We start from the raw sequence: 14087 nt of genomic DNA, 5'->3' as shown, positions 1-14087 counted from the left end.
CAATAAACTAGACATAGAAATTCAAAAAACTAGAGACCACATAGAAATACAAACATAGAACATAACCCCAAAAACCCGGAACTAACTAAACCAACACCCTACTAAATAAATCACCACCCCGAACCACATAAACAAAATACCCTCTGCCACGTCCTGACCAAACTACAATAACAAATAACCCTTATACTGGTCAGGACGTGACATCATCTATCACCAGTATCACTGATATTGTAATTGATATTGTTCTAGTACATACTGTACATTATGTAGTTCTTTCTCTACCGGCATTGACACTTTCTATTGTTGATATTGCTACTATGCAGGTAAACATTTGGCTGTACCGTTTCCACCTTCTGTAGAGACCCGTCCACTTAGCAATATGTCGCTGGGGGTTATAGCGTTTCTTTCACATGACCCATCAATTTAGACAAGTGTGTCTGGGTAAGAATCATCTAATATTTATACCGTATTTTTATCTGGGCACTTTGTTTACCTTGGATTGTTTCCTTATTGTAAGCTACTACCATTTTTAGTCTTAATCTTTACTACACTACTCACTGTTTCAGCTGTGACCTCGCATGTGAATCCTTAAAGAGATGGGTGGGGCTGGTTTAAGAGGGTGTGAACGAAGCCGAATGGGTGTAGACAAATAAGAGCTCTCCAGTGGGTGTACCAAAACATTCAACGGCAATTTTCTCAAAAGTGGAGTTACAAGTTTATCAACTTTCAAAACAGAATTACTTTTTTAAATTTTATTTTACTAGGCAAGTCAGTTAAGAACAAATTCCTATTTGCAATGACGGCCTACCAAAAGGCAAAAGGCCTCCTGCGGGGATGGGGGCTGGGATAAAAAAATGCATTAAAAACAATACAATATAAATGTAGGACAAAACACACATCACGACAAGAGAGACAACACAACACTACATAAAGAGAGACCTAAGACAACATAGCATGGCAGCAACACATGACAACACAGCATGGTAGCAACACATGACAACACAGCATGGTAGCAACACAACATGACAATAACATGGTAGCAACACAACATGACAATAACATGGTAGCAACACAACATGGCAGCAGCATAACATGGTAGCAACACAAAACAGGGTACAAACATTATTGGGCAGAGACAACAGCACAAAGGTTAAGAAGGTAGAGACAACAATACATCACGCAAAGCAGCCACAACTGTCAGTAAGAGTGTCCTTGATTGAGTCTTTGAATGAAGAGATTGAGATAAAACTGTCCAGTTTGAGTGTTTGTTGCAGCTCGTTCCAGTCGCTAGCTGCATCGAACTGAAAAGAGGAGCGACCCAGGGATGTGTTTGCTTTGGGGACCTTTAACAGAATGTGACTGGCAGAACGGGTGTTGTATGTGGAGGATGAGGGCTGCAGTAGACATCTCAGATAGGGGGGAGTGAGGCCTAAGAGGGTTTTATAAATAAGCATAGTATAGAGAGATGACCAGTTTACAGAGGAGTATAGAGTGCAGTGATGTGTCCTATAAGGAGCGTTGGTGGCAATTCTGATGGCCGAATGGTAAAGAACATCTAGCCGCTTGAGAGCACCCTTACCTGCCGATCTATAAATTATGTGTCTGTAATCTAGCATGGGTAGGATGGTCATCTGAATCAGGGTTAGTTTGGCAGCTGGGGTGAAAGAGGAGCGATTATGATAGATTTAGATTTAGCTAGATTTAAATTTAGCCTGCAGCTTTGATATGTGCTGAGAGAAGGACAGTCCACCGTTAGCAAACCAGGCCAAAGACCCCTCAGAGACACCTATACTCCTTAGCCGGCCCACAACAATGGAATGGTCTACCGTATCAAAAGCTTTGGCCAAGTCAATAAAAATAGCAGCACAATATTGCTTAGAATCAAGGGCAATGGTGACATCATTGAGGACCTTTAAGGTTGCAGTGACACATCTATAACCTGAGCAGAAACCAGATTGCATACCAGAGAGAATGCTATAGACATCAAGAAAGCCAGTCAGTTGATTATTGACAAGTTTTTCCAACACTTTTGATAAACAGGGCAAAAATAGAAATAGGCCTATAATCTCCCTCTTTAAATAAAGGACAAACTGTGGCTGCCTTTCAAGCAATAGGAACCTCCCCAGAAAGGAGTGACAGGTTAAAAAGGTCAGAGATAGGCTTGGCGATGATAGGGCAGCAACCTTAAAGAAGAAAACGGTCTAAACCATCTGACCCAGATGTTTTTTTGGGGTCAAGTTTAAGGAGCTCCTTTAGCACCACGGATTCAGTGACTGCCTGCAGGGAGAAACTTTGTGGGGCAGGGGAAAAATAGGGAGGAGCATCAGGGATAGTTGCATTAGAAGTGGTAGGAAATGTTGGAAGGGCAATGAGACATGGCTGAGTCAAATGGTAATCCTGACTTAATGAAGTGGTGATTAAAGAGCTCAGCCGTGTGCTTCTTGTCAGTAACAACCACATCATCAACATTAAGGGTCATGGGCAGCTGTGAGGAGGAGGGTTTATTCTCCAGGTCTTTAACCGTTTTCCAGAACTTCTTGGGGTTAGACCCACAGAGAGAGAACTGCTCCTTAAAGTAACTAACTTTGGCCTTCCGGATAGCCTGAGCGTACTTATTTCTCATTTGCCTGAACAATAGCCAGTTAGCCTGAGTATGTGTGTGCCGAGCCTTTTCGTCAAATGCAATTCTTGAGGTGGAGTAACTCTGCAAGATCACGGTCAAACCTGTTTTTATTCTCATTTTCTTTATGGGGGTGTGTTTGTTAACAATACCACTGAAAATATCAAAAAAGAAGGTCCAACCGTTATCGATAGATCAAGCTGATTCTATACCAATTTACAGAGGCCAGGTCATGAAGGAAGGCTTGCTCATTAAAGTTTTTTTAGCAAGCGTCTATGACAATTCAGGACAGGTTGTTTCACTGAGCAGCCATTATGAACACAGGCTATAAAACAGTGATCACTAAGGTCATTACAGAAAACACCAGACTGATACCTATCAGGATTATTTGTGAGGGTAACATCGAGGAGAGTAGCCTTTTCTGGGTGTTTGGAGTCACACCTTGTGGGATTGGTGATAATCTGAGAAAGATTTAAGGAGTCCCCATTGCCTTAGGAGTTGGTCAGGTGGCTTAAGCATGTCCCAGTTTAGGTCACCTACCAGGACAAATTCAGACTTAGTGTAAGGGGCCAGGAGAGAGCTTAGGGCAGGTAGGGTACAGGCTGGTGCTGATGGAGGACGATAGCACCCAGCAACAGTCAACAAAGATCTATTTGAAAGTTTAATGCTTAAAACCAGCAAATCAAATTGTTTGGGGACAGACTTGGTGGAGACAACCGAGCACTGAAGGTGTTCCTTGGTAAAGATTGCCACTCCAACACCTTTGGAAGATCTGTCTTGCCGAAAAAGGTTATAACCAGAAAGGTTAACATTAGTATTCAAAACACTATTCCTTAACCACGTCTCAGTAATGACCAACACATCTGGATTGGAGCTGTGAACCCACACTTTCAATTGATCCATTTTAGGTAATAAGCTTCTAGTGTTAACGTGCAGAAACCCCAGGCTTTTACGAGATCAGAAATCAGTGAAGCAGATATCAGAGCAGAAGTCACATTTCCAGATATCATCAGCAGTAATACAATCAGGGCACGGCAGAGGACAGAGAGAGCTCTGCAGTGCTGATTTATGACATCTGAATGTGCATCAGATGGCAACAAGATCATATTGTACAGCAATTTCATCAGGTAACATGAATACAAAGCCGGTGAGAGGTGGTTTAGAATAGGATGGGAGGCCAAGAGTCTGAGTCCCGAGTGTGGAAACAAACAGTCTGTCCCACGATTGGGTAAACAAGAAAGTTCATCGTCAACAAAGTGTGCAGGAGTCATGAGGCAAATAGCAAAATGCACAAGACCAAGTGTGGTGGAGGTACTTGTACCAGACAGGGGGAGACAGGCCAGGGCAAAGGGTGAATAGATTATTTTTAGATAGCTTTTTTTTCGGGAGTTAGATTTCTTGTAGAAGATGGCAGTGAATGGTCTTTGAATGGTAGGAGATGGCTTCAGAGGACGCTTCAAAGACTTCTGACACTTGTTGGGCCCAAAGGCCATTTACTTCACACCTTAGTACTAATTGAATTAGTATCTGGCTCAGTTCCAGGTTGGAATGGAGTCCTCAGGTCTCTGCTGTTTTTTTGGCTAGAGCACCCTCCGTAAAGCTTGGAAAAAGAAAACCTTGGAAGCAGTAATCTCTCCGGTTAATTTTGGTCAAAATTAGATTGTAGGTTTGGTGCTCATCCACCTCTGGCCTGCTCGCCTCCCTACCTCTGAGGAAGTACAGTTCCCGCTCAGCCCAGTCAAAACTGTTCGCTGCTCTGGCACCCCTATGGTGGAACAAGCTCCCTCACGACACCAGGACAGCGGAGTCAATCACCACCTTCCGGAGACACCTGAAACCCCACCTCTTTAAGGAATACCTAGGATAGGATAAAGTAATCCTTCTACCCCCCCCCCTAAAATATTTAGATGCACTATTGTAAAGTGGTTGTTCCACTGGATATCATAAGGTGAATGCACCAATTTGTAAGTCGCTCTAGATAAGAGCGTCTGCTAAATGACTTAAATGTAAAATGATGTAAATGAGTTTTGATCTGGAGTGAAGGCCATGCTGTGGAGTGTAACGTCCTGCATATGTACCTGTTAATCTAACTCCAAATCTATCCTTTTGTAAAAAACATGGCAAAAAATGTGAGAGCTCACATTAAGCTGTGTCTCTCTCTCTCTCTCTGAGGGGAGCGTGTCTTTCCCATTGTTCCTCAACTGTAGTGATACCATTTTGCAGCTCTGTGACTCTACTTTTAAATTTCTAATTTTGATACCGAATCAAGGTGGTCGGTCACATATAGACAGGTGTGTGCCTTTCCAAATCATGTCCAATCAATTTATTTTACCACAGGTGGACTCCAATCAAGTTGTAGAAACATCTCAAGGGTGATCAATGGAAACAGGATGCGCCTGAGCTCAATTTTGAGTCTCATAGCAAAGGGTCTGAATGCTGTAAACAAGGTTTTTCTGTTTTTGTTTTTATAAATGTGCCAACATTTCTAAACACCTGTTTTCACATTGTCATTATGGGGTATTGTGATGTCATTATGGGTATTGTGATGTCATTATGGGGTATTGTGATGTCATTATGGGGTATTCTGTGTAGATTGAAGAGGAAAAACAATTATTTAATCCATTTTAGAATAAGACTGTCCAAAATGTGTAAAAAAAAGGCATCTTAATACTTTCTGAATGAACTGTATAGAACTAGGCGGAGTAGAGGGTTTATATATAGAACTAGACCGAGCAGGTTAGACGGTGGTATATCATGCACTACAGTTGAGGAACAATGGGAAACCAATTCTGCTTTGAAAGTTGATAAACTTGTTACCCCACCTTTGACAAAATGGCCCTGGAATGTTTTGGTACACCTGCTGGAGGGCTCTTCTTCATCTACACCCATTCAGCAATGTTCACCCTCTTAAGCCTTAGCCCCACCCATCTCTTTAAGGATTCACATGTGAGGCCATGTGCTAAACAAAGTGAGGTAGTGTAGTAAACAACTGAAGATTTCAAGACTAAAAGTGGTGAAAATAGCAAAAAGTAGTATTAAAAACACACTTTATCTAGTCCTTGGCCTATATCCAAATCTGACTTTGGTGCAGGTCATGTTGTTCTTCACATTACATTCTCTGGTAAACACGCTATATCAAATATAATCTAAGTGTATTTGTCACAGGCTGTCACAAGCGTCAAAATGTGCAGCGTGGAATATGTTCATCTTGTAGTTTAATGCAAAAATGAACACTTTACAAATGAAACAAAAATGACAGCCGACACTTCCGTCAGGTACTTACAATTAAACGGAAAACAACTACCCACAAACCCCAAAGGAAAAACAGGCTGCCTAAGTATGGTTCCTAATCAGAGACAACAATAGACAGCTGCCTCTGGTTAGGAACTATACTCGGCCCAACACAAAGAAATACAACACATAGAATGCCCACCCCACACCCTGACCTAACCACATAGAGAAACAGACCCTCTCTCTCAGGTCAGGGCATGACAGTACCCCCCCCCCCCCAAAGGTGCGGACTCCCGGCCGCAAACCTGAACCTATAGGGGAGGGTCCAGGTGGGCATCTATACTTGGCGGCGGCTCTGGTTCGGAGGCGTAGCCCCCACACCGCCCGCTGATCCCCCCGCTTCTGTGTCGCCGGAGGAACCCGACCGTGGATCAGCGCCGGAGGCTCTGAAACGCCGACCGCCGCTGAAGACTCTGGGCTGCAGGCCGCCGCTGAAGACCCGGGGCTGCAGACCGTCGCTGAAGACTCGGGGCTGCAGACCGTCACTGAAGACTCTGGGCTGCAGACCGTCACTGAAGACTCGGGGCTGATGTCTAACTGACACATCTCAACATCAACTGTTCAGAGGAGACTGTGTGAATCAGGCCTTCATGGTCTAATTGCTGTAAAGAAACCACTACTAAAGGACACCAATAAGAAGAAAAGACTCGCTTGGGCGAAGAAAATTTAGCAATGGATATTTGACCGGTGGAAATCTGTCCTTTGGTCTGATTTTTGGTTCCAAATGCTGTGTCTTTGTGTCATGATCGTCGTAAGAACTGGACCAAAGCGCAGCGTGAAATCGGTTCGACATTTTATTAGAAATGAAACGCACAACAAAAAAATAGAGAACAAACGAAACGTGACGTTCTGGATTGCTCACTATAAAAAAAAAAACAAGATCCCACAAAACACAGTGGGGAAATGGCTGCCTAAATATGATCCCCAATCAGAGACAACGATAAACTGCTGCCTCTGATTGGGAACCATACCAGGCCAACATAGAAATAAAACAACCTAGATAACCCACCCTAGTCACACCCCGACCTAACCAACATAGAGAATAAAAGGCTCTCTATGGTGCGGACTCCAGACACAAAGCCTGACTCTATAGGGGAGGGTCCGGGTTGGTATCTAGCATCGGTGGCAACTCCGGTGCGGGGTGAAGTACCCACTCCACTTGCGGATCCGCCAGCATCGGTGGCTGCTCTGGTGCGGGACTTTGCCCCCGCCCAGACCCCGGGTCCGGCCATGGAGCTGAGTTGGCCACTGTGCCTGGACTGGGCACCGGCGCAAAGGAAGGCTCCGGCCTTGGAGCGAGACTGGACGCGGTACCTGGACTGGGCACTGACGCAGAGGAAGGCTCCGGCCTTGGAGCTGGACTGGACGCTGTGCTTGGACTGGGCACCGGCGCAAAGGAGGGCTCCGGCCTGTGGACCGTCGTAGGAGATTCTAGACTGTAGATCGTCGTAGGAGGTTCTGGACTGTGGACCGCCGCAGGAGGTTCCGGACTGTGGACCGTCGTAGGAGGTTCCGGACTGTGGACTGCCGCAGGAGGTTCCAGACTGTGGACCGTCGGCGGAAGCTCTGGACTGTGAACCGTCGCCGGAAGCTCTGGACTGGGAACCGTCGCCGGAAGCTCTGGACTGGGAACCGTCGCCGGAAGCTCTGGACAAGGGACCATCGCCGGAAGCTATGGACTGGGGACTGTCGCCGGAAGCTCTGGGCTGTTGATGCACACCAGAGGCCTAGTGCGTGGAGCCGGCACAGGTGGCACCGGACTGGTGTCACCCACTTCAGAGCGAGTGCGGGGAGCAGTCACAGGACATGCCGGACTGGGGAGGCGCACTGGAGGCCTGATGCGTGGGACCGGCACAGGTTGCACCGGACTGGTGACACATTCTTCAGGGTGAGTGCGAGGAGCTGGCACAGGGCGTACAGGGCTGTGAAGGTGTACTGGAGATCTGGTGCGTGGAGCTGGCACAGTTTTTACCAGCCTGCTAGCACGCTCCTCAGGACGAGTACGGAGAGCTGACTCAGGTGGCATCAAACAGATAACACGCTCCTTAGGGCGAATGTCGTACATCATACACCAACACAACAACTCTCTCATTTCTCTCTCCTCCAATTTCTCCATCAACTCACTGACGGTCTCTGACTCTCTCCGTTCACTCTCCTCCAATTTCTCCCTCTTCTCCCAGATTGGCTCTGGTTCGCTCCTCGGCTCTGCCGACCACCCCGTGTGCCCCCCCCCAATTTTTTGCCGGGCTGTCCTTTGGGCTTTCCTTGTGGCCGCGAACCCCGGCGTTGTCGCTGTCCTCCCTTCTCTCCTTGCGTCTGCCGCCAAGGAAGGCGATCCCGTCCTGCCAGGATTTTCTCCCAAGTCCAGGATCCCTTCCCATCCAAAATCTCCTCCCAAGTCCAGGATATTCTCTCCTTCTGGGCACGCTGCTTGGTCCTGTTGTGGTGGGATCTTCTGTCACGATCGTCATAAGAACATTCAGACCAAAGCGCAGCGTGTAATCAGTTGGACATTTTATTAGAAGTGAAACGCACAAAAAAACAATAAAGAACAAACGAAACATGACGTTCTGGAGTGCTCACAGGCAACTATAAAAAAAAAAAAAAAGATCCCACAAAACACAGTGGGGAAATGGCTGCCTAAATATGATCCCCAATCAGAGACAACGATAAACAGCTGCCTCTGATTGGGAACCATACCAGGCCAACATAGAAAAAACAACCTAGATAACCCACCCTAGTCTCACCCCGACCTAAACAACATAGAGAATAAAAGGCTCTCTATGGTCAGGGCGTGACATTTTGTGAGATGCAGAGTAGGTGAAAGGATGATCTCCGCATGTATGGTTTCCACCGTGAAGCATGGAGGAGGTGGTGTGATGGTGCTTTGCTAGTGACACTGTCTGTGATTTTTTTTAAATTCAAGGCACACTTAACCAGCATGGCTACCACAGCATTCTGCAGCGATACGTCATCCCATCTGGTTTGGGCTTAGTGGGACTATCATTTGTTTTTCAACAAGACAATCACCCAAAACACACCTCCAGACTGTGTAAGGGCTATTTGACCAAGAAGGAGAGTGATGGAGGGCTGCATCAGATGGCCTGGCCTCCACAATCCTCTGACCTCAACCCAATTGAGAAGGTTTGGGATGAGTTGGACCACAGAGTGAAGGAAAAGCAGCCAACAGGTGCTCAGTATATGTGGGAACTCCGTCAAGACTGTTGGAAAAGCATTGCAGATGACTACCTCATGAAGCTGGTTGAGAGAATGCCAAGAGTGTGCAAAGCTGTCATCAAGGCAAAGGGTGGCTACTTTGAAGAATATAAAATAGATTTTTTTAATACTTTTTTGGTTATAACATAATTCCATATGTGTTATTTCACAGTTTTGTTATCTTCACTATGATTCTACAATGTAGAAAATAGTAAAACATAAAGAAAAACCCTTGAATGAGTAGGTGTGTCCAAACTTTTCACTGGTACTATATATATACGCACTCATGCACACACACACAAACCCCCCATTCTGTGGTGTCAGGGAAGAAGGCATGGTGGAGCATACAGTCAGACCAGGGAAATGGAGAAAGGGAGGACAGGAGGAGAGGAGAGGAGAGGATAATATTAATATTGATGAGGAATGCGATGCACCAAAATAGAGCTGAATATCACAGGAGGGACGAGGGACACACACACACACACACACACACACACACACACACACACACACACACACACACACACACACACACACACACACACACACAGGCGAGCATAACAGGCCCACACATACACACACACGCACATACACACACACAAAAAGAGAGGTGATGGACTGAGTGTAAACTAGCTCAGAGATTTTCTATGACAACACAAAAACATTCACACAATCTAAAACACTCCAGCAGGTTGGTTATGTTGAGACGCAAAAAAACACATTTCCCGAAAGGGAGACAATAAATCATAATAATTATTATCAATTAATTGATTAAGGGCTCCATTCAATCCTTTTTGTGAAAGTTCAGCATTATAGCGCGATTGAAATTCAAAGGCAATATTCATCCCTGTGTTTGCGTAAACTGCATTCACAGTGAATGCTGAAGATGTTGGCTCAAATCGGTAATTACTTTTTACAACACACTTCAGAGATACAGATTGAATAGAGCCCCCAATACAGATCCCTGACTGAACACAGATCCCTGACTGAATACAGATCCCTGACTGAACACAGATCCCTGACTGAATACAGGTCACTGACTGAACATAGATCCCTGACTGAATACAGATCCCTGACTGAATACAGATCCCTGTCTGAACACAGATCCCTGACTGAATACAGATCCCTGACTGAATACAGATCCCTGACTGAAAACAGATCCCTGACTGAATACAGATCCCTGACTGAATACAGATCCCTGACTGAAAACAGATCCCTGACTGAATACAGATCCCTGTCTGAAAACAGATCCCTGTCTGAACACAGATCCCTGACTGAATACAGATCCCTGACGGAATACAGATCCCTGACTGAAAACAGATCCCTGTCTGAATACAGATCCCTGACTGAATACAGATCCCTGACTGAATACAGATCCCTGTCTGAACACAGATCCCTGACTGAATACAGATCCCTGACTGAATACAGATCCCTGACTGAATACAGATCCCTGTCTGAACACAGATCCCTGACTGAATACAGGTCCCTGACTGAACATAGATCCCTGACTGAACACAGATCCCTGACTGAATACAGATCCCTGTCTGAACACAGATCCCTGACTGAATACAGATCCCTGACTGAATACAGATCCCTGACTGAACACAGATCCCTGACTGAATACAGGTCCCTGACTGAACATAGATCCCTGACTGAATACAGATCCCTGACTGAATACAGATCCCTGTCTGAACACAGATCCCTGACTGAATACAGATCCCTGTCTGAACACAGATCCCTGACTGAATACAGATCCCTGACTGAAAACAGATCCCTGTCTGAATACAGATCCCTGACTGAATACAGATCCCTCTTTGAATACAGATCCTTGACTGAATACAGATCCCTGACTGAAAACAGATGCCTGACTGTATTGGAAAATGTGGTCAAAAATACATTTTTCCCTCCCTCCCTCCCTCCCTCCCTCCCTCCCTCCCTCCCTCCCTCCCTCCCTCCCTCCCTCCCTCCCTCCCTCGACAAAGAAACATAGTTGAGTTTTTAATTAAACATCAGCCTTAAAATTTCAATCAGCTTTCAAACACTTACACACACACTTACACACACACAAACACACACACACACACACACACACACACACACACACACACACACACACACACACACACACACACACACACACACACACACACACACACACACACACACACACACACACACACACACACAGAGAGAGAGAAAGAGGTCTCATCTCTAACTGTTCCATTTGATTTCTTACTTACAGATTCAATAACATCATAATCAATACCCTCAGACACAGACCTATTGATAGATTCACCAACATCATAATCAATACCCTCAGTATCAGACCTATTGATATATTCAATAGCATCATAATCAATACCCTCAGTATCAGACCTATTGATATATTCAATAGCATCATAATCAATACCCTCAGTATCAGACCTATTGATATATTCACCAACATCATAATCAATATTCTCAGTATCAGACCTATTGATAGATTCACCAACATCATAATCAATACCCTCAGTATCAGACCTATTGATATATTCAATAGCATCATAATCAATACCCTCAGTATCAGACCTATTGATATATTCAATAGCATCATAATCAATACCCTCAGTATCAGACCTATTGATATATTCACCAACATCATAATCAATACCCTCAGTATCAGACCTATTGATATATTCAATAGCATCATAATCAATACCCTCAGAATCAGACCTATTGATATATTCACCAACATCATAATCAATACTCTCAGTATCAGACCTATTGATAGATTCACCAACATCATAATCAATACTCTCAGTATCAGACCTATTGATATATTCACCAACATCATAATCAATACCCTCAGACACAGACCTATTGATATATTCAATAGCATCATAATCAATACCCTCAGTATCAGACCTATTGATAGATTCAGTGGCCATGTAGGGCTATATAATATTTAACCGTCTACATTTGATGAATCTGACTGACTTAATTTAATATTATAGTAAATCCATGTGCCATCAAACATTATGAGTTTAGCTGACTAGGATCAAGGAAGGATCATGAGAAGTGAATATCCACTGCAATAGTATTCATCCCCCTTGGTGTTTTTCCTATTTTGTTGAATTACAACCTGTAATTTAAATTGATTTTTATTTGGTTTTAATGTAATGGACATACACAAAATAATCCAAATTGGAGCAAGTGAAAAAAAAAAAAAAATAACTTGTTTAAAAAAAAATGCTAAAAATTAAAAGCATAAAAGTGGTGCGTGTGTATGTATTCACCCCCTTTGCTATGAAGCCCCTAAATAAGATCTGGTGCAACCAATTACCTTCAGAAGTCACATAATTAGTTAAATAAAGTCCACCTGTGTGCAATCTAAGTGTCACATGATCTGTCACATGATTTCAGTATATCTACGCCTGCCCTGAAAGGCCCCAGAGTCAGCAACAACACTAAGCAAGCGACACCATGAAGACCAAGGAGCTCTCCAAACAGGTCAGGGACAAAGTTGTGGAGAAGTACAGATCAGGGTTGGGTTATAAAAAAATATCAGAAACTTTGAACATCCCACGGAGCACCATTAAATCCAGTATTATAAACGTAAAAAATATGGCACCACAACAAACCTGCCAAGAGAGGGCCGCCCACCAAAACTCACGGACCAGGCAAAGAGGGCATTAATCAGAGAGGCAAAAAGATATCAAAGATAACCCTGAAGGAGCTGCAAAGCTCCACAGATGAGATTGGAGTATCTGTCCATAGGACCACTTTCAGTTGCACTCCACAGAGCTGGGCTTTACGGAAGTGGCCAGAAAAAAGCCATTGCTTAAAGAAAAAAAATAAGCAAACACGTTTGGTGTTCGCCAAAAGGCATGTGAAAGACTCCCCAAACATATGGGAGAAGGTACTCTGGTCAGATTAAACTAAAATGTAGCTTTTTGGCCATCATGGAAAACTCTATGTCTGGGGCAAACACAACACCTCTCATCAGAAGCGTGGTGGTGGCAGCATCATGCTGTGGGGATGTTTTTCATCAGTGGGGTCTGGGAAACTGGTCAGAATTGAAGGAATGATGGATGGCGCTAAATAAAGGGAAATTCTTGAGGGAGACCTGTTTCAGTCTTCCAGAGATTTGAGACTGGGACGGAGGTTCAGCTTCCAGCAGGACAATGACCCTAAGCCTAAGCACACTCTAAGCACACCCAACTACCTCATCCCCATATTATTACTTACCCTCTTGCTCTTTTGCACCCCAGTATCTCTACTTGCACATCATCATCTGCACATCTATCACTCCAGTGCTAAATTGTAATTATTTCGCCTCTATGGCCTATTTCTCTTACCTCTCTAAACTTCTACATTTTCACACACTGTACATAGATTTTTCTATTGTGTTATTGACTGTACGTTTGTTTATGTGTTGTTGTTTTAGTCGCACTGCTTTGCTTTATCTTGGCCAGGTTGGAGTTGTAAATGAAAACTTGTTCTCAACTGGCCAACCTGGTTAAATGAAGGTGAAAAAGAGAAGCAGTAAAATAACAATAGCGAGACTATATACAGGGAGTACCGGTACAGAGTCAATGTGCGGGGACACCGGTTAGTCGAGGTAATTGAGGTAATATGAACATGTAGGTAGAGTTATTAAAGTGACTATGTATAGATAATAACAGAGAGTAGCAGCAGTGTAAAAGAGTGGGTGGGGGGCAATGCAAATAGTCTGGGTAGCCATTTGATTAGATGTTCAGTGATGCAACCAGTCAGGATGCTCCCGATGGTGCAGCTGTAGAACCTTTTGAGGATCTGAGGACCCATGCCAAATATTTCAGTCTCCTGAAGAGGAATAGGTTTTGTCGTGCCCTCTTCACGACTGTCTTGGTGTGCTTTGACCATGTTAGTTTATTGGAGATGTGGACACCAAGGAACTTGAAGCTCTCAACTTGCTCCACTACAGCCCTGTCGATGAGAA

Source organism: Salmo trutta, chromosome 35, assembly GCF_901001165.1.
Source record: "Salmo trutta chromosome 35, fSalTru1.1, whole genome shotgun sequence".
Taxonomy (NCBI): domain Eukaryota; kingdom Metazoa; phylum Chordata; class Actinopteri; order Salmoniformes; family Salmonidae; genus Salmo; species Salmo trutta.
This window is presented reverse-complemented; position numbering follows the sequence as displayed.